The 24128-nt window shown below is 41.1% G+C and overlaps 1 long non-coding RNA gene across 1 annotated transcript in view; it reads right to left on the bottom strand.

Annotated features, from left to right (window-relative positions):
- Positions 1-4762: 4762 nt before the first annotated feature.
- LOC308571757 overlaps positions 4763-24128 on the bottom strand; it is a 38004-nt gene continuing 18638 nt past the window's right edge. The window contains exons 3-4 of the long non-coding RNA XR_014001586.1: positions 12782-12861; positions 4763-6563 (exon numbers count right to left, since the gene is read on the bottom strand). This is a non-coding gene — a long non-coding RNA (uncharacterized lncRNA). The remainder of the gene's footprint in view (positions 6564-12781; positions 12862-24128) is intronic.

The raw sequence follows: 24128 nt of genomic DNA on the forward strand, positions 1-24128 counted from the left end.
TCAGTCCCATTCATTCCCATGGAGCTGACTTCCATGCCAGAGGCTGAGGATCAGGATGCTAATTTGACTTCGGCACACATCTGTTTTAGTTTAGAAAACACACAATGATACTACAGTGGACGCTCAGGTTGTGAACGTGATCCGTGCAGGAAGCACGTTCTCAACCTGCAGTGCAATGTGTACACACACACAGGTTGCGATTTGGCTCTTCTGCACATGTGCAAGTGCCGAAACCCGGAAGTAACCAGTTCCGGTACTTCTGGGTTCAGTGCAGTGCGCATCCTGAAATCACACAACCCAAAACGTCTGTAACCCGAGGTATGACTGTACATGGTAAAATCCTGCTGGGGTTAGCATGAAATGCAGCAATTTCTGTTCCATTACCAAACAGTTTGCTATGCCGGCATGTACAAGGCAGCTGCCTGAAAGCCGGCTGTGTTCAAAAGAACTGAGGAAAAGGTCTCTTCTTGATGGTTGTTAGCCAGAGCTCCATCGTAGTTATGCAGACAGAAGGTTCAGTCTGACCTTGAGACATAGGTATTTAAGTCACTACTGTGCCATAAACTACTCAGTTGGCTCCATGCAGTGTAAGTTACACTTTCTGTTTCAATTCCCCACCTGAATAACTGAGATATCATCAGGACTGTTGTGGTTACAAATGTGTGATACAGATTGGTGTGATCTGGGGAGAGTCTAAACTCTAGAGGGTCAGATGAGGAAGCCCGGGGGGCTGCATTTTGCATGTAGGATGGAAGTACCCCACCCTGTTAAATAGGATTTATGAGGGTCACTTGTGGTGCAGTTCTCATTCCCTTGACGTCTGTGAGAATATCAATAGAAAGAGGGCTGACTGAAGTGTATGTCAAAATTAAATGCTTGTCAGGGATCTTACGGAACATAGCACTTTACTTAGATTTGTATAGATTAGATCACGTTTTTAATTGCTTCATGTCACACCCTAAACTTCTTAAATAAATTATGAGAAAGCCTCTGCTAATGGATCACATAAGAAGACTGCATGTATTGAATCTTCACTTACTGTTTCTCTCTAACTCATTTCATTGATGAGTTTATTTAGGAGATCAAATACATATCCAGCATGCGCACTTCATTTTCTGCAGTGATCATTTTGAGGACATTAAGTGTGATGGCATTCAGTGAACACTTAAGAAAAATATGATTTAATTAAGTAAAAGCTGCATGGGGCAAATGATAAGATTCTGCTGAACAAAAGCTAATACAGCATGACTGAAATGAAATACACAGAGCAGTAAGAGAGGAGAACACATAGACTAACCATAGTAACAAGAGATAAACAAGAGACTGATTGGACGTGAGCTAATTGTGGGATAACCAACCTCATATAACCAGCATGCTTAAGTTTAATTAATGCATAAAGAGCTTAATGCCATAGAGTAAGCTGTCCTGCCAGGCTTAGGTCACTCTCCCTCACCTTAGGAGGAAGGCCATCAAGCCTATAGTTCCCCTTCAGACGACCAGAGAAGCTCAGTGAGTGAAGAGAATCTGAGTTGGTTGCTCCAAGCTCAGACCGCATGACTTTTACAAGCCATTCTTGTGTTCCTATATCAACAATTTAAGAACATTTACCCCTGTAATGAAGCCAAGTAGCACTGCCTGTGTTTTCCGACTGCTGTATGGAAAAGCACATGAACCTGACCTTGGGAGAGTTTGTATGTAAACCATTTTTAACTTACCAAATGTGTAATCTTTTCCTGTGCTGAGGGAAGAGGGAACTATTTTGGAAGGGATTTAGAAGGACACATACTGTATTTTAAAGGTCTAACAGCCTATATTTCCATGCTTTACTTTGCTACATGTTTTGTGATTTTAAATCCCTGCTAGCATTCTCTCACTAAAGAGTACTTGCTCCAAACCTGGACCTTGGCATTCAGGAAATTCTCTTTTTACATGTATCTTTCCTTGCCACCAACACTAATAAAGTGGGACAACCACCTGAAAAGGTCTAGTCGCTGGGAATGAATGGAGCGAAGATGGCTATTGAGGAGCTTAGGAAAACAGTGTTTGCCTCAAAATGGTTAGCTTTACAAATGGAAATAAAGGAGATTAAATTGACTGCTGAGAATATGGTAGGAGAAGTCAATACAAAGCAGGAAGGCAATCAAATTTGGAATGACTTGCATTGACTTGGAGCATGGGCAGATGAAGCAATTCAGCGCAGAGAAGTGCAAGGTAATGAGCCTCGGGATTAGAGCAAGACTAGGAAATATATCTTTAATGGCCATATGCTTCAAAGCATTGAGCAGGAGTAGGATCTGGCGGCAGAGTTGGATACCACACTAAATACCCTTGGCACAGGACAGAGGATAAGTTAAAATGCAAATGCAAGCTCAACAATGGGAAGTATAAAAATATATTGGGCCAAATAAAACCTTAGCATAGGAACAATTCTAGCAAATGCCAGCGGAAACTGTAACAGAGCAAAACTCCAAAAGTCCAGCCGCTGCAGTGTAATGCACCTGAGCTCAATTGGAAGTTGTGGGCCTGAATTTACACCAAACTGGAAATATTCTACTCAGGATAAAATCTTCTCAGGATAGAAGGCCCTTTAATATTCCTTGCATTTGAAACATGAAGTGGAATGGGTGGGTGGGTGGAGGCAGAGGGAAGGCAAGCGAGTGAGGGAATGGTTGAGCAGGGGAGGAGGAGGAGGTGGCAAGGCGTAAGAGAAAGCTGCTGCCCCACTGCTGAATTTATGATTTTATTATTCAATCCTTTACACGGCGGGGTTGCATTGCCGTTGCTGCTGTGTAAAGTAGCAGTAGCAATGGGGCAGTAGCTTACTGCTCTCCTATAGGCTTGCTGCTCTCCGGGCACTTGGTGAATAGGTTTCCTGCTCTTATGGACCAGCATGGATAGCTGGCTCGGGAGAATATCTGATGTTTCCTCCCTTTATGGTCTTGATTTATGGGCTACTACTAAAATGAGGCTGTGTTTTAAGCTTTATTTTAAGCCATATATTAATAAATAATAATAATAATAATAATAATAATAATAATAATAATAATAATAATAATAATAATATCTTTATTGTTTGGTTGTTGTTTTCTATTACGTTTTATTGTAATTTATATTTGGTGTTAGCCACCCTGAGCCTGGCCCTGGGGAGGGTGGGGTATAAATAAATAAATAAATTAAATAATAATAATAATAATAATAATAATAATAATAATAATAATAATAATAAATTAAGCAATGAGAGAAGAAAGCCTATTTGCTGAGGCTGCCTAGAGAGAGGTGGCACTTGGAGCAGGAGGAAAGGAAGAGAAGCCACTGCCCTGCTGCCACTTTACACAGCAGCTATGGAGACCCTGCTATGGAAAGCAGCAGCGACTTCCTCTTCCTCTTCCTCTTCCTCTTCCTCTTCCTCCTGGTTCTGCCTGCGGCAACCACCTCAGTCTATACTATTGGTGGGCTGGCTGCTTTTGGCCTAGTGTGCCAAATCTTTATCTTCCCCCAACCCCATGAGCCAACTTTGATGGTGATGTCAAGTGGCTGATAGATGGGTTATCCTGCCCACCTTCCCCCCATGAGTGGGGAGAGGAACATACTAGTGAAGCAGACCCCAGAAGGATTGCACTCTCTCCTCATCAATCCTGCTGGCTGCCAGGCTTTGCTCCACGGGGAAACATGATGACAAAATTGTACTCAGCAGGACTGAGCCCTCCGCTCACCAGCTGGTGGGGGGAGGCACAGCCACAGCTTCTGAAGTGGTCGGCTTTGCCAGCACATTCCTCACAGGGAGCATGCAGTCAAAGCAACATTCAGGAGCCAAACCCACCCATCAGATGATGTGGCCCAGTAACAGGTGGGCATGGTTTGAGGGAAACGGCCTCATGGGCCAACTTGAATCACAAACTGACTCCCAGGCAGGAGATTCCCAACTCCTGGTTCACTTTTTTTCCAGGGACAGATTTCAGCGTCATAAATGGAGATGGATTTCTCAGTTTCTCACTTTTCCAATCTTAAATTCAGTTCAGTTTGCAAACTTTCCTCTGAAAAATTCAGCAGCATTTTAGTGCACATTTCTTTTAATAAATAGGTTTTGCACAATATACTGGTTGACAAGTATTTTCTCCCATTGCAATGCTTTTTAAAATGTTATTTTCACCAATATTCAGTTCAGTTTGTCTTTTTATTCACACTTTCCCCTAACCAACACATTTTCATACACATATTTTGGATGGAGAACTGAGTCATGATATTTGGAGAAGTGGGAATTTTGAAGGATAGCTGCGTTTAGCCCACGTAATGTTTTGGGAAGTGTGAATTATGTAAGTTCACATTAAAATGCAAGCTGAATTCCCCCGCCATCTCTAGAAGGAAGTGTTATCAAACAGAACACTGCCATGGAATCTGATGCTAACACTGAAAATGCTGCTCCGTTGAATTCTCCCCCCTCCTTGAAGTTTAGTCACACTTATCTGTGTCATTTTCTTGCCTTCGCTCCATATTGCTGCCATCGCTGCTGGTTCAAATTATTTCATAACTAACATATTCTTGTGTTACATGTTGTATAACAGCTACTGAACTGGCAGCAGTATTTGGTAAAATACAATGTCAAAGAAATAGTTAAGTTCTCAACTATTATTACAAGGTTTTCTGCATTTAAGTAATAAAAATGTTGCATCTGAGCACAATAGATCATACACTGAAGCACTTTAAGTGTCTCATGGCAATAAATGTCATTATGCATTTCCCAGGAGAAAAAGCATGCACAATGTTGATAATGTAATAGCTTTTATTGAACCTTCCTATAAATCATCATGCACATGCTTTCAGGCCAAAGAGGTACCTTGGATACACTGGATAATGCAGATTGAGTTATTTTACTGAAATAATGCTAAGTTCAAAGGAGCATCAGGCTCAGACTATTTTCAGTGGACCCACTGCCATTTCTATGATTGAGCCTGCAGTGTTTGCTAAATTTCAATGCATTTGACTCACTCATGAGGTCAAGAACAAACCAGGAAATGCATTTTTGAATGTTCTGCATTGAGAATGGTACTAGAGAGCAAACATAATAAATTCTATCAAACCTTTCCTGTAAGGCATAATAGAGTATTTTTAGCTTTACAGAAAACATGGCTGGCCATTTTTTTTTTTACACATTGTTCTAAAGGATCTAGCTTTAAGTGTTTTTATCCCTTGTATTTTATCTTGTTGGGTTTTGTTGTAAAAAGCAACTAACAAATGTAATAAATAATAAGAATCCATAAATGTGAATTTGCAGGTGTTCTCCGACAACCCGAATCGCAACCCTACTGCAGGTTGTGCAAAAGTCATCACTTATGGTAAGGATAGCCCTTTCTAGAAGTTACCTGATGAACAAAACAAGGGATGCATTTCATTCCACTCCGAGTCTTTCTTGTGCTTGAGATTTTGTCATTTTATGTTGGGCAGATTGCACACATTATGTTCTCTTCTTCATTCTCCATGTGACCCATCTGGCCCCGCTTCTACGATTCATGCACCCATGAATCCTTGGAAAAATAGATATGTGAATTGTGCTCAGCTAATTCAGAGCCAGCACTGATGTCTATTGTTGTGGCAGTGATTTTCCTATATGATAATGAAAATCACTGGTCAGTTGTGGAAGGAAAGGTCTACTCTACCATTCAGATAATGGTTGTCCGCTTCAGATGATTCTTTTCCTTTAAAGAAGAGGGAAGCATGTAGTAGCCATACCATTACACTCAGGTCGTAAGAACACAGGAACAGCCTGTTGGATCAGACCAATGGCTATCTAGCCCAACATCCCCGAAGCCTCCAGGGTCCATTTGGGGACATAGCCATGACTGATGGCATGCAGAAGATAAAGCTTTGTGTGAACTGGCCCTAAGCTACTTTATGATCAGGTCTATAGGATAATGAGAATTGTCTATGGCCTTATATCCATGCAGTGCTCCTTGCCAGCCCAAAAGCCAAATGCTCAGTTTAGTTCTCAAGAAAACTTCTACTTATTTTGTGCCTGCTTCTGTCACTTAAACTGCAGGTTTTCTGTTAAGGTTTGCTTTTCTAGGTCTGATGGTTGCTCACAAATCAGCCAGGTGTTTAGGCAGCAAATATGCTCAAGTTCCATGCAGTAGCCTAATAAAGGTTAATTTAAATGCATGAGTAAGACAGGGAGTCAGATTTACCAATATCCAGCTCCCTTGTGCCTCAAGACATCTGCATTTTATAAATGTTTTCAAAAATGTTTATCTTTGGTGTCCACACAGGTGGGCCATGCTAAGTGTTGCCAGAGATCGGCAGGTGGGATTATCGCATAAAATCTTCACAGCATGGTGGCAAATCTCTACTCTTCCATAGCTTTCCATAGATTTATATATTGCAGAGCTTTACCAGAAGAAGTTGAATACAGCAGGGAACTTCTGTCTTGCGGTTGGTGCACGTTTTGCTCTCCATTCGTACACGGCAATTGTCCACACAGCAAATATGATGTAGCGGGCAGAAAGTTGGACGCTGAGGAAATCTCTGCTCAAGTCTTTGCTCAGCCATGAAGCACTCTGGTTATAGAATGTCTGGTGAAAAGTGAATCATAAATAAGAATAATAATTAATAATAATAATACACTAGCACCAGTGAGTTGCTATCAACCTCATCAATCTCCCATGATTATTATGAGGAGAAATAAGATAATTCCTTCATGCAAGCAGTCCTCACCCTGGCAAACCCCTAAAGCAGATTTTGAGGGCATGTAGGGGGTTGCAGGGAGAGATGAGTCCATTCTGCAAACAGTGCATGTTCTGGTGGGGGCTGACACAATTGGATTTCACCCTGCTATCTTATCAATGGAAGACTGTGCTTAAAAATAGGGACCTGTGGTTAATTTTCTTTTTTCTAAACTACAGTTATTCTTCCCACTCTCTGATATTTGATTGATTTGTAGGTCTCCCAAAGTGCAATGTTGGACTTTGTCTATGTGCAACCCCCCACAACAGAACAAAAACATTTTAATCTAACAGTGTTCTGCTTTAATGAGGGACTGGACTTTATACTAAGCACCCAATGCTTATGGAACAGAATATGGAACAGATTTATTTTATACAAATCAGCAATATTTCACCGATTTCTTAACTACACTGCTATTTTCTGACCAGTCTGTCTTACCTATCTTTCTCCCACACAGAGGGTCTGCAATGATGCCCTATTTCTGAGTTTAGGCACACTGTATAGCTCAAGCGTTCACTAGAAAAGGAAAACTGTGCTGAAGACATGCCAAGAAAGTGTCCTTCTGAAACAGATTAATTCATCAAAAGAGGCACCACACTGGACTCCACAGCAAAATAAAGCAATGTGGCCTTCATTATTCAGACTTAGTTTTCAGTACCCAAGTTCTTTCTTGTTCTAGTTCCCACTGGCTTTGTCTCTATATGTAGGCTAATCTCTGCATTATGTGCCTTCAAAAGAGCTGGCAGGAATGTGAAGGATTTGAAGAAATATTATCCTTTATCTAGCACTCCTTTTGCTGCTGAAGGGTCCCTTGAGAATATATGACTCCTCTAGTTTGCCTTGCAGACCAGCTCCTTGAGTGAGACGGATTAACATACACTCATTTGCTCTTGTTTCTTTAACTTAATGTTTGTGACGACCTATTGTCCTCAAAAATGAAGATCTTAAATAATTTCATTCTCATAGTTGAGCACCATTTGGTGGTAAAGTGGGGTACAAATTGAGTGTATCCATCAATATAGCAAGTATGTCCTTATTAAAGTAACAAAACGTTTTACGTACCTCTCACCCTGCCTGCCATTACATCCAAAAATTCCACACTATGACCACATTCACACCATACATTTATTTTTTATTTTTTAATAATATTTTTTATTGCTTTTTTTCCAAGGTCAGAATACATCGTCAATGACACAACAAAAGCGGTTTTACAAAAAGAAAAGAAGAAATTAAATAAAAGAAAATTCACTTTTCCGAATCTTTTTTCATAATCAATTGGACTTCCCCACATCTTCCATCCCCTGCTTTCTTTACAATAAAGAATAAACAGCAAATTAATACCTTGTTTCATGTGTTTTTATACTTTCATCTAATTATATACTCTAAGATTTAAACTTTTCACAGTCATAACTTAATTTCCATCATTTTCAAATCTCAATACTGAAGCATGTTTTCCCCAAAACTTAGCAAATTCTCAACATTCATATAACTTATAATGTTTTTGTAGATAGTCCTTAAATTTTTTCCAATCCTCTTCCACTGCCTCTTCTCCCAGGTCTCGGATTCTGCCAGTCATTTCGGCTAGTTCCATACACACCATACATTTAAAGTTCTCTGGTGTCACTTCAAACAGTCGTGGCTTCCCTCAAATAATTATGAGAGCTATAACTTCTTGAGTTTGCTGAGAGTTTTTAGGAGACCCCATTCCCCCCAAAAATGGTTTAGCAATCAATTCTTCTTCACAGGGAATTGTGAGACTAGACAAGTGTTTATTGTGGGAAATTTATAGTGTTTATAGTGTGGAAATTTAACAGAGAAAATAACTGGCAGACAAAAGGATGAATGCCAGTGAAGGAGCTCTTGAAGCTGGTCTTTCCAAGCATTGAAATATTTAGGAGTGGGGGGAAAGAAGCTGAATTCTGTCCATGAATTCTCCAAAAAAAGTTTGGAAAGAACCAGCCCATTCCAAACTGAAATGGGCAGATTTCTCCCATCACTACTCAAGTGTCTTCTGTAAAGAGATGATGAGTGCTAATTAACAAAAGTCTTTGCCTTCAAACTTTATAGTCTAAAATAAAAATGATGGATAGGTTCAGAAGCAGAAGTGAGGTGCAGTCATGGAAACATTAAAAGGCTCATTCAAAAGGTCTAGTTCTCTGAGCCCTTCAGACTCTGCATGATAAATTATTATATCTCCACTAAATTTCTGAGACTACCATGTCAATGTAGTCTGGAACCTTTAAAGAAAGGGAAGCAGAAGCATGGAAACAAATTAAATGCCACCAGATTTTTCATGTGTGCAACCTACTGTTTGACTTTGAACAAATGGAAACGTGTGTGACCTGATCAGTCATAAAAGAAGTGAAAATATTCACTTCAGTGGTAAAATCACTAAGCAGGCTTGTTGCACCCAAGGCATTGCCAGCTGCATCTGTTGGGAGTGCACAATACCTATTCATTCCTAATTCTATTTTTGGAAGGGGGGGAGAGCATTGGCTTTGCTGCCTCCACCCTTGACATCCTCACATTGAGCACACTGATTTGAAGGGGGGTTGTAAACATGTTCAGCTGAATGCATGTAAAGTCCTTCCTATTATCAGGAACATTGCATGATCAGGGGCCCAGATTGCAGAGATTCAGCAAAATGAATTTACAGTCTCACTTCAGACCCACCCAATATGGGAAAATTGATAATGGAGGGAAGTAGGGGACCCATCTAAATAGCGCTTCAGTTTTGGCAACTGGTAATTTCTTATTTTCTCCATTTTAGAATTGCCCTTTATGCAGCAGTTTTCTATCGATGGAGAAATTAATACGCACAAACCATAATTTACACCCGATGAGCAATATAACGTTGGTATCAGATAGCACCTATCTAGGTTTTAGTCTACATTCTAATCAGATTTTTTATCCCCCGTTGAAGCTTTGTGCAAATGCCTTTTCAAATACTGACAGTGATTATCTGAAGAAGCATTAAGTTATTTTGCCTGTGAGCCTTCTGTACAAACAAATCCTACATTCCACAGAGTCTTCATGCGTTTGTTTCTTCTCCCACTCCACCAACACTAACACTTACCAGCTATGTGGGCCTATGTGACACATAAAGAAAACAGAGGTGTCAAGAATCGGGGAGGGAGGTGGGGGGGGGAACCACCTAAAGATGGGTAGCTATGAAAGAGATAAAATTATTTCACAAGGTGGGGGGAGGGAGTGTTACCAAGACTTCCATGCTTATATACAGTAAGGAGAAGAGATTGTTACCATGGCACCAAGAGAATTTCTGGCTTGTGGACACAAACACATATGTGAACATTTCCTGAGACACTAACCACAGCAAAACATACATGCAAAATGGTCAAAACTTTTCACCATTAAGCTTTTACCTGTTTTTTCGTTTTGTTTTGTTTCAAGGACCCTTTTAAAATTCGTGATGTGGTTGCTACTGCCTTGTACTGCTTTCTACTGTTAAATTATGGAAGGAAAGTCTGCTTTAGACTGATTTCTTCAAACAATCCCTTGTGAGCACAGAGACAGCCATATGCTAATGAAGTTTCAGTGTGTCCATACTTTCTCATTCACTTCCATGGAACTGAGCAGGGAGAACAATCACTACCTTATGCATTGTAGATTTTTGAGGGGATGTGCTTGAGGGCACAATGGAACTCATGGGCACCATGTTGGCAACCCCTTCATTAGAGGCACCACCTGGAGACAGTCCTGTTCCTATTCATTGTGATGCCTGGATAACTTTATTGAATATTTCATGTTGCATTTTACTGTATTCTTTGTATACGGCTCTGAGAACATTGGTGGAAAGTGGTCTAAAAATGGAATTACTAATAAGAAAACAATCATATAAGAAAACAAAAAGGGCTGAAAAACCAAGTCAGGGAAGCAAAACCTAAGAGTTCCTTAGAGGTCATTCTGAGACCCATTTTCTTCTGTGTTTGTTAGCAGCTGTACTTGGGTGGTAAAAACGTGTCTGCTGATTAAATTTGCTGATGACTACAGATTGGGAGGCTTTGTCAGAAGAGATAAGCATCAAAAAATTACAGGATGAACCTCATGAGTTACAGAAATGGGATTCCGTTCAATAGTTGTGACTATAAGGTCATACACTTGGGAATCAATAATGAGCACTTCAGTAGCTGCTTGGACTTAATCCGTAGGGAATCACAGAAAAAGAAAGGGAACTGTCGATCCCAGTTGATCACAAGATGCCTATAAGCCACAAATAAAATATGGCCACATAAAGGAAAGTGCAAATCTAAGACATTTTTGTTGGCATGGCATTTCTGATAGGAGTACAGAAAAAATACTCCTGTTCGTACAATGCAATTATATGGTTTCCTTTTCTGTATTTCCACATGCGAAAAGTGAGGGGGAAGGGAGCTATTTGTAACTCTAGGGGCTCTAGGGGCTGTGAAATGCGGAGTCTTGATATAGCTGGCTCCCCTCCCCTCTAACCTTTCCCAATGGGAAAGGTGAGAGCCACCACTCTGAGTGGCGGCTGGAAGGGAACGTTAGCATAACATTGCAAGTCCTGAAGGGAACAATTGTCGGAAACAGTATGACTCTATATTTATTAAAGTTTAAACATTACAGAGAAAAAAAGAAAAGAGAAACAAAAGAGAAATACAGCAATAAACAATTATAAAACCTCAGAAACAAAAATAAATACAGTAATACAAAACATCAACAATACAAAAAAGGCAAAAAAGAAAAAGCAAAAACATTTAAAAAACCCAAAAAAGAACAAACAAAAATAAAAAGAACCCCGTATTTTCATATCCTTATCTTTCATTTGCTTATTTCCTCGACTTCCTCACACCTCCTTTTTTGTATTCTAGTTCAATTAATTATTCCAGCAAGTTCTTTCCCTCTTTCTCAAATTTAGTTCCATAATTTATCTTAACACAATTTAGCCTTAAATTTACCCCTTTACCCAATGTCGATCTATTCATACTTAATTCTTTATAGTATTTCTACTAAAGTCATGTAGCTTCTTTCCAGCATCCTTCTAACATTCATTAATTTTAGAATATTTCTGTAAATATGCTTTAAATTTTTTCCAATCTTCTTCCACCGACTCTTCTCCCTGGTCTCGGATTCTGCCAGTCATTTCCGCCAATTCCATGTAATTCTGCCATTCTTCCCTGGTAGGTAGGTCTTGTGCCTTCCAACAGCATGGCTCTTATTATCATTGTGGTGCTTCACCCACCTTCCCCTTCAGTTACAACTTGAAGCGGCACTCCCAGAAGATGGTTTCCCATTTGGACAGTTGCTGAGGAGGCCCACAGGCTGATCTAAAAGGCCTGGTGCACTGAATCCAGCCTGCAAGCTCTCAGGCCCCCATCCTTGAATTAGAGGATATATTAAAGGTGCAGCCAGTCAGCTTGAGACAGCAGCAGCAGGGTGAGGTGTAGCAGTGGTTTGACTCAGAACAAAGCAACTTCATGTTGATAATGTCAGGTTGTGGAATTGGAAATGGAGGAAAGAGAACCCTGAGCATAGTCAGAGCCTGGGATAATGCAGAGAGAAATTTCAAGAAAGTAAAAGAGAAGGGGCAAAAGGGCAAGAGGAAAACAATTCTTGGTAGTATATGAAGCTTCACACTACGTACTGTCAATTTTCTCCTTGAAAAAAATAGTGCTGGAGATGAAGACTTGAAATCACAAGTAAAAGATGAGGGAAACGACAGTAAGAGTTTTATGTCTTATCTCTTGCTATTCTCTTCTAACTCAGTTTTGTAAGTACATTGATCAAAATCCAGAGGCTTACAATCCCTCTTTGGTAATAGAACTTCTCTGTGTGTGCGCAAAGAGGGAATTGCATTCACTAGAATCTCTGGCACATTCAGCCAGAACCACACTGTGAGAAAGTGTAATGAGCCAAGAAGACCTCAAAGCAGTTGCAGATTTTTAGCTGGATCAATACACACACACACACACACACACTCAAACTTACATACAGATAGGGACATATTGTAAGACCATCCAGCCTTGGGGTTTTGAACATGATCTCCATGGGATTCCTGAAACACATTACAGTTCAGAAAGATGCTTACATTTCCACCCGGAAGTGTTCTGACACAGTCCCCCTTCTGCATCTTCATTTACCCTCTATGTCCCCTTTATTTGAAGATTGCTGCAAGCAAAGCAAAATGAAAATGAGTTTGATAGTGTCTGCTGCTGCTTTCTTAACATCCAGGCTGTATATTACATGCTGGCAAGATTAAAAAATGGACCAGTGTTCCTTTCTCATTACAATGATTCTAATGAAAATGATAAATGGGTTCAAATAAACTCAGTTCAAGTGACAAGTGATAAGATCGCCTGGAATGCTCTCTGGAACCGAATTCTGTGGATTCCATGATGCCATTATCTTCTTTGGACTGTAATGAAATTGGTGGTGGTTTTTAAAAGGCCTGTCCCATGTGACACACTCAAATTTCTCTGGGATGGCATGATAATCTTCATCCAATCTCAGACTCAGGCCATCGGTGTCACAGAGCTGCTGGAGAGCTGGAACCAGCACATTTCCACAAGAACCGCACATACTCAACAGGTTAAAATTATGACATGCAAATCAATATGAATAAGCAAATTGCACAAATAAGCAGACTGTGCAAATTAGCAAATGGTGCAAACCAGCAAACTGTGCAGATAATCAAACTTCAAAGTTACAGGAAAGTTCTATAATTACAAAATGATTTTTGCACTGCTCTGCTGCTCTATGGTAGGCTGATACGTCAATCCCTTTCAAAGGTTCTTAATCATCAGCAGAGCTGGTGCAAAACTGTGTTGTGTTCTCAAATATTAAAGCGGTCAGGACCCACAGATGTTTGCTATAAGCACCTACCTCCACAGCTACCTACAAGCAAAGTCCTTCATTTTATGCATTTTACAGCTTCAAGAATTAAGGGCCATGAGGCTGGGTGTAGCAGGGCAATGTGAGAATATTGTCTTCATGTCTCTAATGCCCTCCATTCTCAATAGTTGCCTTCCATTGAAGTTGAATCCTACATTTCTGTACTTCAACCCACAAGCGTGGAAACCCCAGAAAATTTACAGTAGCAATGAACCCCTGGTGACTTCAAGGTCTTTGGCAGTTAATATAATTTGCTTTGTGGGACCCACCTCTTTAGCTGAACATATACAGCTTCATTCCATTTGGAATGGATCTATTTGTTGTTACAACTGCATATTCTGCTGCTGTAACTAGCACTGGGATCTTTCGGTGAAGGGTGGGTAAGAAGTCTTATAAAAGTAAAGGGAATCAAGTCCTTCTCTACCAAAGTAATTGTGGGGAGCTGTGTCTAAGCAAAATTTCTTCTCTTCCCTTTCCCCCAGGCCACTTTGGAGGGGCCCATAGGCTCAGCTCCCACCCCAAAATGACACAACAGCTTAAAGCACATTCAAAGCACATTTGCCCCCCTCAAAGACTTCCGGGCACTGTAGTTTTTGCCTCACAAAGTTACAATTCCCAGCTACCCTTAACAAACTGCAGTGCCCAGAATTCTTTGAGGAGGAGAAAGTGCATCAAGTGTGATTTAAACTGCCAGAAGCACATTCTTTCTACCTCCAATCAGGGGCTAATGCCTCCTCACTGTCCTCTGCTGGGGATGATATTCCTGCAACTGCAAGAGTATGCTATTCCTCTGTCCATTTGGAATCACTGTATGTCTGCATGCACAAGATTCGTTTGACCTTTTTTACAAGTAAGACTTGCAATGGAGTGTTGCTGCATGAAGTGCTCCTATTCAGCTAGTTAGCCATGTTTTCTTTCACGATACTACATTCCATGCCCTCTCATACCTCCATCCACTGTTTCCCATTCTTTCCCTCAACAGGCAGATACTCAGCACTTCCCTCCCTTTTGCTTATGCATTCCTCCCCCCACGTTTATTTTCATTTTAGGGGAGTACTTTTGAAAAACTGGGGGAAGGGCGTATCATCCAGATCTATTGATACCTTTCTCTTGTCCATGGATGGTGTTGAGCTACCTAAGAATTGGTACTCAGAGAACTCATTCACTATGAGTAAATAAAAAGGTAAAGGGACCCCTGACCATTAGGTCCAGTCGCGACCGACTCAGGGGTTGCGGCGCTCATCTCGCTTTATTGGCCAAGGGAGCTGGCGTACAGCTCCCTTGTGGCCTGCATGACTAAGCCGCTTCTGGCAAACCAGAGCAGCACACGGAAACACTGTTTACCTTCCTGCTGGAGTGCTACCTCTTTATCTACTTGCACTTGTGTGCTTTCAAACTGCTAGGTTGGCAGGAACAGGGACCGAGCAATGGGAACACACCCCGTCGCGGGGATCCGAACTGTCGACCTTCTGATCGGCAAGTCCTAGGCTCTGTGGTTTAACCCACAGCTCCACCCGTGTCCCGATAAGTAAATATGCTAGGTTTATTTTCAAGCAGCATCATATCACATTTTCCCTCACTCCTTCAGGAGAAACTTTCATACCCTGTAGTTCATCTGGAAGGTTCATTCACCCATAGCAGGTGTGGGCAACCTTTGGCTCTCCAGATTTTGTTGAACTACAACTTCCATCAATGATCAAGGGCAACCAACATGAACAAGGCAAGGGAATGGAATGATTCCTCCGCGAAAAAAGGTTGCAGATTTTTTCGGATCAACTAGGCAATTAGAACTCTCTCATGAAGAGAGTCCTACTTATTTAACTTTTGTTTTGGGTCCAGCATAAAAAGTGCTTGGTAGGAGGCATTTATGTATATAAAAAAAGAACTTCTCAAAAGAAAAAAATCAAAGAGAATATTAATATGACACAGAATGTGATATGAGCACATAACACAGAAAAAACACAATGGTAACAAGAAGAAAGATATTTCAAAAGCTTTCTAAGGATTTTAAGGAGCATGTCAAGAATTTTACTCAGCTGGTTTTTCTAAGCTGTCCCAAAGGACAAGATGAAGAGCAATTAGTATATTCCTACCTCAATGGGCACTAAAGTCTCCTATGCACCTAGGCACCTCTTCCTAGTTCCTGTTGGTTCACCAGCCATGGCTGTTCCTGGACAGAGATGTCATTGTCACTGTAATCCCTGTTCTGGTAACCTCTCAGCTGAGTGGTTGTAATGTGCTCTCTGTGGAGCCATCCTTGGGCCAGTCACTGCCTCTCAGCCTAAACTACTTCATAGGGTTGTTGTGGGAATTATATGTGGAAGTGGAGAACCATATATGACACCTTGAGTTCCTTGGAGAAACATGTGATATATACATGCAATCCATCAAAGTACACTGGGCAGGAACATGGGATAAAGCTGTTTCTGTGGTGGCAGAATACCCTCCCCTCTGAGATCCAACTTGCACACATATTTGATTGGGAATTTTTGGTGGACTCATGGATGTAACTGGGACCAGTTGCAAACTTAATTAATTAATTATCTACCAACTTTGTTGTTAGAAATGTGTGGTTTTAATAGCGGTTGTAATTTTTCTCTTTCAATTAAATGATGTGTGATTTTATTTTATTTTTGTTGTGTTTTATATTGTAGTTCATCCTGATACTCATTTCATGAAAGAAAGGCTAGCTGCTGAAATAGTAAATAAATAAATTTTCACAGCCTTGCGGGTAAACACTAACTTTGAAAGAATTTCTTTTTTTATAAATAAGTTTTATTCAATTTCCAATAAAAATATTTCAATTATTAACAAATCAAATCAAATCATATCAAATCATATACACTATCACCAATTATATATTCCAAATTAAATTAAATTAATTTCCAGGGACTCCCCATGTTCTGGTTTCTAGAGGAAATGCCTTTTATTTATGTTCTGCTCTCTTGCTTGTTGGTTCCAATTTCAAAATTCTGATTGTCCATCTTCATCTTATCAATCTGTCAGTCTCTGGTATGTGACTCAAAATCTTGTTTTAACAGGTCTTTATATCTAATTAGCACGCAGGGGGCTTATATTCCATATTTTCCTTTATTAGCTTATTTTGAAAAACAGTTCTCTCTCGGTGATCTCACTTTGAAAGAATTTCTGATCAACACTTTTTAATAGTGGACTTTTGACCTAGGAATAATACTGATTTCCTTCCCTTTGAAATTCTCTGCCCCTACTTTGCTTCTATAAGTTCTCTTTTTTTGCCAGTATTTCCAAATAATAATGATCTCTTAAGTTCTACAAATAAGACTCTTGAACTTACATTATATTTGAGCTTTCCTCCTTTGATCCCACTGTTCTTGGGATAGTTTCATTATTAACCTCATTTACTCCTCCCCCCCTTCCATCATCTCATCTTCAGTCACTGTTATGGGCACAACCAACCAAAAAATGATTGTTCTGAATTAGCCGTGCAATCTTAATAATGTCTACTCAAAAGTAAGTTCTACTGAGTTCAGTGGAACATCATACTCCTAGCTAAATGGGGTTAGGATTGCAGCCTTAAACTCCTTATTTGATCCATTGTTATTTCTCTTGAATTCAACTGGGCAGTCTTGCTTGTCCCTGACTTGCAAACACCGAGGTGATAGAAAATAGCAAGCTAAAGAGGACAGGATGAAAAAGGCAGAGACAAGAGGTCATACGACTGAATCAAGCTTAAAATGAGAGCAAAACTAACTCATATTTTCATATATTTGTCTTTATATTCTTTGTGAGATGTAGATCACATAAGGTAAAAATCAGTAAAGGCACATTTTATATACTGGGTGAAAAGATACCATAAGAAGAGTAAATTAAACAAAAGTGCATCGGCTTTTGGGACTAGAATGATTCTAGCCACATTATTCTAATATGTGGAAAGGTTAGAATTTGGTGACCTTTCTTTTTCATTTTGCATATGCTGAATTTTTGAGCATGCAGAATGTTTTCCTTGGTTAACTCCATGCCTGTCTTCCAAATAAAAATAATTCAAAGTTATTTTCTATAAAGGGTCTTCTCATTCCACGGGTTGGAATGACTTCCATTGATAAGATCATGTTGTTCAGACAATCCAATACCATGTAGCTAATGGACGGGTATGTTACATCATGGTGCATGATGTCAGGTATTAATGAATGTCAAGAGATCACTGACAGGCCATGCAATTCAAATGATTGATGAAAACAGATGCATAGTTCTAAGGAGACAGTGGACATAAGCTGAAAAAGCAGAGTATTGTTCAGGAAAAGAAAGAGTGATTTGTTTAAAGTGTTGTTCCAGAAAATAGTTTGATAGCATACATGCACCTACATTACAGTTTTAAACTTGTTTAAATCTGGCCTGCTTTCTACCAAGAATTTTGAGAATAGCAGTTTCGTGAGAGTTTAGATTTTCCTCTGTTGAAGGTTTACAGGAAACTACAGATCCTGGAGATTCTACAAGACATGCTGGCTAAACTAGTTTGAAACTGGTTTAGCAGTGCAATCTTATACATGTCTGTTCAAAAGCCCCATTGAATTCAATGGGGTTTACTACCATGCTACTTAATTTGTAATGTGGGCACACTCCACGAGTGAATTTTAACATTTTATTGACTATGAGAATTATAATACAGCAGTTTCCAATGAAGAATTCTTGCCAGTGTGTCAACAGATTATAATTGAATGAGAGAATCTGAAAATAATAATAATAGATAATAGCTTTATGTCTTTCCTGACAAAACCTATTGATAATCAAGAAAAAAGCAAGAGAAGGTTTCTGATGAAACTAATAGAAATACAAATTAGCAGTGGTTTGGCTTTTTTTCAAAATAAGGAAGAGAAAGGGAGAGAAAAACCCCTTTCAGTTCAATTGTTGTTGTTGTTTAGTCATTTAGTCGTGTCCGACTCTTTGTGACCCCATGGACCAGAGCATGCCAGGCACTCCTGTCTTCCACTGCCTCCCGCAGTTTGGTCAGACTCATCTTTGTAGCTTCGAGAACACTGTCCAACCATCTCGTCCTCTGTCGTCCCCTTCTCCTTGTGCCTTCCATCTTTCCCAACATCAGGGTCTTTTCCAGGGAGTCTTCTCTTCTCATGAGGTGGCCAAAGTATTGGAGCCTCGGCTTCACGATCTGTCCTTCCAGTGAGCACTCAGGGCTGATTTCCTTAAGAATGGATACGTTTGATCTTCTTGCAGTCCATGGGACTCTCAAGAGTCTCCTCCAGCACCATAATTCAAAAGCATCAATTCTTCGGCGAAGAATTTATGGTCCAGCTCTCACTTCCATACATCACTCCTGGGAAAACCATGGCTTTAACTATACGGACCTTTGTTGGCAAGGTGATGTCTGCTTTTTAAGATGCTGTCTAGGTTTGCCATCGCCTTTCTCCCAAGGAGCAGGCGTCTTTTAATTTCGTGACTGCTGTCCCCATCTGCAGTGATCATGGAGCCCAAGAAAGTAAAATCTCTCACTGCCTCCATTTCTTCCCCTTCTATTTGCCAGGAGGTGATGGGACCAGTGGCCATGATCTTCGTTTTTTTGATGTTGAGCTTCAGACCATATTTTGTGCTCTCCTCTTTCACCCTCATTAAAAGGTTCTTTAATTCCTTCTCACTTTCTGCCTTCAAGGTTGTGTCATCTGCATATCTGAGGTTGTTGATATTTCTTCCAGCGATCTTAATTCCAGCTTGGGATTCATCCAGCCCAGCCTTTCACATGATGAATTCTGCATATAAGTTAAATAAGCAGGGAGACAATATACAGCCTTGCCGTACTCCTTTCGCAATTTTGAACCAATCAGTTGTTCCATATCCAGTTCTAACTGTAGCTTCTTGTCCCACATAGAGATTTCTCAGGAGACAGATGAGGTGATCAGGCACTCCCATTTCTTTAAGAACTTGCCATAGTTTGCTGTGGTCGACACAGTCAAAAGCTTTTGCATAGTCAATGAAGCAGAAGTAGATGTCTTTCTGGAACTCTCTAGCTTTCTCCATAATCCAGCGCAGTCAGTTCAATAGGATAGGCTTAAAGTTTGGCCATCCTCTTTACTCACTAAATGTTTTTTCAGAACCTTCTTCCAAGAAGGGAAAACTTGATCTTGCCTCGTGTGAAATCAGAAAGTACCTCAAACTTCTTCTCTAAGTGCTCTTTCCTTTTAAGCCAGTTTCTGACAATTGAAAAATGTCAGAAAACATTCCTCATTTTCGTAGCTCCTCAATTCACAGCTCTGTATCCTTCAGAGTGAGATGTTGTTTTGTAATTCATAGCATCCTGCCATGCAGGTGTTGCCAATTAGCCTAACCTGTAGCTTCCTACTTTCTTTCCCTGAGTTTTCTAATAGCATGCTCTATGACAATAAGGGCAAACTGTTCTAAAAATTAAATAAAAGAAAAGGAATGTAAACAAGATGGAGGGAGGAAGGTGAAAGAGAAAAAATGAGAGATATTGGTGATTATAGTGGAAGGGAGGAAATAAAAGGGTAAAATATTATTCCCATGAAAACAGGTAAATCTAATCTCCTATCTCCGTGAACTTCTTGCTGCACCTATGTTGTTTTCTCATATCCAATTAAAGCAAAGCCAACAGGCAATAACAATGCAGCACAAAAAGGAAAAAGGAAATGTATGATTTTATACTGCAAAGGAGGCCAGAAATAAGAAAACAGCTGAGCCATGGGAGGGGAGGAGGTAATGGAAATAAAGCTGAACAAGCTGAACAACGAAGCACAAATGAAAACCACCCCTTTGTCATGGGTGTGGTATTCTAATCATAGGGGACGCGGGTGGCACTGTGGTCTAAACCACTGAGCCTCTTGGGCTTGCTGATCAGAATGCCCGCAAAGGTGTGAATTCCCGTTGCTCTGTCCCAGCTCCTGCCAACCTAGCAGTTCGAAGACACACCAGTACAAGTAGATAAATAGGTATCGCTGTGGCGGGAAAGTAAACAGCATTTTCATGCACTCTGGCTTCCATCACAGTGTTCCGTTGTGCCAGTAGTGGTTTAGTCATGCTGGCCACATGACCCAGAAAGCTGTCTGTGGACAAACACCAGCTCCCTTGGCCTGAAAGGGAGATGAGCACTGCAACCCCATAGTTACCTTTGACTGGACTTAACCACCCAGGGGTCCTTTACCTTTTTTACCTATTCTAATCACAACTAGGAAAGAACCAGGATGATTATAGCCATGACTTTTCCAGGTGGGCAGCGATTGCAGCCTCTCACTCTCCACCACCATCCCTAGCAGCTAGATCACATGTGTTTGCCAGCCTTTTGGGAATTCCCTCAACCAGCAGGATCAGAGGGCAAGACTCCTGCCAGAAAGCTAGCTTCAAATGGCCCAATCAGAGGCCCCACCAGTTGGGCAGTGCCTTGCTGGCTGGCTAGGCATTGGTTGCTGCCTTGCCCAGTCAGGGAACATTGTAGATTGGCCTTCTTGGGGAGGCCATAATCCTTGGCAAGACCCTGAAGCAGTTCCAGTCTGGCAGGAGGATATACATGCAATGGCTGAGCCAAAATTCCACCTACATCTGTAGTCAATAAAGTTGTGGCCATTTTCAATCCTGATTGTTGTCTGCTTGAGTTTGTTCTATCACATCTCACTTAGCCACTGTCTAGTGGAGGGTGGCACTGGAACTGGGAATGCAAACACACACACACACACACACACACACACACACACACTTGAAAACCATATGGCCCATAGATTGGAATGAATGAGGGTTGCAATATAAATGCGAGTTACTCTGTCCTAATTCTGATTCACAAGGGGTTTCTGGGAAGGCTGGCTTCCAAAAAAGAGGTTAATATAGAAACTGCTTTCTTGTGTATCCTGTGTAAACGTCTTGTCCTTTTTATCCTTGTTTAATTCACTTTACTATGTCACCAAAGGCATACATAAAGTCACAATTACCAGAGAACTTGTGTACACATTCCCCGCTGACACAAAAGCAGCAGTTTGCTAATAAATACTAATCTTTGAACTGTGTGGAGATTGACGTGATGCAGGGGCGCAAACGAGAAAGTGAAAAAGGAGGTTTATTTTAAGGCATCTGTAATAGAAACATGGAGCTTGAGTGATAGCTAGGGAGGAGGAATCAAATGGCGAAGCTTCAAATGCCTGAGAAAATGGGCTTAAAAGGTCCCTGTCCATCTGTGCTATTTTTCATACAACAATGGATCCTGTCTGCTTGCGTTTGTAATGCAGGCCAAATGGAGTGCATGGCTGCATCTGTGACAGAGTGCCAATCACCCAAGGGCTGCTTCTCAGATACGGAGTCACACTTGTGCATGCAACATGTGAAGGGTTAAACAAGCAACTTTGTTTTGCCAGATGTCTGGTTGCCAGAATTGGCTTCCAGTTGCACTGTATAAAAAACACCTGCATGACCATTTTCACATTACAGAGCATCCAGATTTTTAGACACGAGTGTGAAATGTAAGAAGCAGAGCTTATTTTTCTTGTGTACAGACATATTGACTTTTTAAGTGCCTTGCTAATAGCTGCTAAGGTGCCAAACTATGAGAGCGTCTCAAGGCTCCTGTAGGAAACCGTGTTTATGACATTGGGTAAGCTCTGTCAGGTTGTTAAATGTCAGAAAGGGAAATTGGATACTAGAATGAAACAAAGTCTAGCTTAGCTCCCTCACTTCATCTTCGGTTTCCCCATGTGCCACTAACATTCCTATTACATGAGCTAGTGTACTGAGGCTGGTGTACTAATATCAGCAAGCCTCATTCTGTGAATTACACAGAAGAGACTGTCACTAATTTGTAGGAAAGATTCAGTTGTTGGCATCCATCTGTCTCGAGAGACAATGGAGTGCAGCTCTGGAGGTGAAGGCAAATCCCTGCACCAAAGTGACCTCCCTGGGGCACAAGCAGTGTGTATGGAAGTCCTGGCCTGCCCAACTGACAAGACCTCCACTCCTGACATATGCTCTGATGGTGTTTCCTGCTTGGCAGGGGGTTGGACTCGATGGCCCTTGTGGTCTATTCCAACTCTATGATTCTATGGTTCTATGATTCATTCTGGCAATGCCTGCAGCCAAGCTGGTGCCAACTGTATTGCTCTGCTTTCCTTTGGACCACATCAGCAAGGCCAAGAGGGAGGTCTTCTCAGTTGGGCAGGCCAGGACTTCCATACACACTGCTTTTGCCCCAGGGAGGTCACTTTGGTGCAGGGATTTGCCTTCACCTCCAGAGCTGCACTCCATTGTCTCTCGAGAGGCATACAAGGCGCCATCCAACTGTCTTAGAGACTCCACTCTGGATTTGTGTAGGGTTCACTCCAAAGCATTTTCTTCTCCCAAAGATATCCTGTAGGTCAGCAGAGGTATAGGATCAGAGTTTGCCTTTTCCTAGATGGGCTACCTTCCCAGGTTGATGAGCCCCATCTGCCCCTAACAGCTCTCTACACCACAAGCAAAAACTGCCTTCTTGAACGTTGGACCCACTATTGATCTCTTTCACTCAATCTACTGGAGCCTGTCTTCACATGCAGGGGGAAGTCATTAACTCACTGAGGGTCTGAGACCCATTGTCTATCCTCACTTGGCTTAACCAGACAGTCAAAGCCATTCCTGGGCTGTGGCTGCTGCTGCATACCGACAGTTTCTAGGAGCTACAGGCAAGAACTCTGTGCAGGGTGGGGACCAGAGGTGGACAAACTACCCTAGAAGCAGTAAAATGTGTCCCGCAGCAGGGATAGCACTCCTCCCCTAACCTCCAATACACAATTGGATCTAATTATATACCAGCAAATGTAGGTTTCCACAATTACAGTGCATTAAAGTTCTCTGGCACAACAAACCCACTTTTTTTTAAAAAAAAATAAGTAAATAAACTGGATTTTTTGTGTGATGGGGAAATGCACTCGGAAGTGTGGAATAAGAATCAGCTGATGGGAAATTGTATAAACAAATCAGAATGCCCAGTCAAAGAACAACAGACATCATCTATGTTTTGTGCAAACAAATCAGGATAAATATTCAGTAAATAATATATGGCATCTAAAGGTGCCTTAAGGCAATTCTGCTCTTTGCACAGGTGCTGGGGACCTTGCCCAGTGATTTCCCCCTTCCTCTTGTGTAGCTCAGGCCTGCTGAGCATAGATCTAATTCAAGCAAGGCAGGAAGTCAGGAGAGTCTGGCAGACTCCTTAAATCATGCAGTACTATGGGCTGTTGAACAGCCACAGAGCAAGGAGCAGCAGTGCAACTGTTGACTGAGACACTAACTTCGATCCCCTATGGAATAGCCATTCATTCTCCCTGACTGCCTTGCTCTTGCTGCGAGGGGTAGAGGCAGGCCTTCCGAAATGGACGCCAAAGCAAAGCTAATGTGGCATTATAATTCTTTGTCCAGCTTTAGAAGATCTCTCGCGCAACAGTGAAGCAGTTTCAGATGCGCTGATGGCTAAAGATCAACAGCTGATTTCCCCACATCTTATGTGAGCTTAAGGCAAAACCTCTTCCTCCTTTTAATGGCAGGCATGTGGCAGAAAAGACAAGTAATGCTAAAGACGTCAATGGCCA

The sequence above is a fragment of the Podarcis bocagei genome, assembly GCF_964188305.1.
Source record: "Podarcis bocagei genome assembly, chromosome: 1".
Classification (NCBI taxonomy): Eukaryota; Metazoa; Chordata; class Lepidosauria; order Squamata; family Lacertidae; genus Podarcis; species Podarcis bocagei.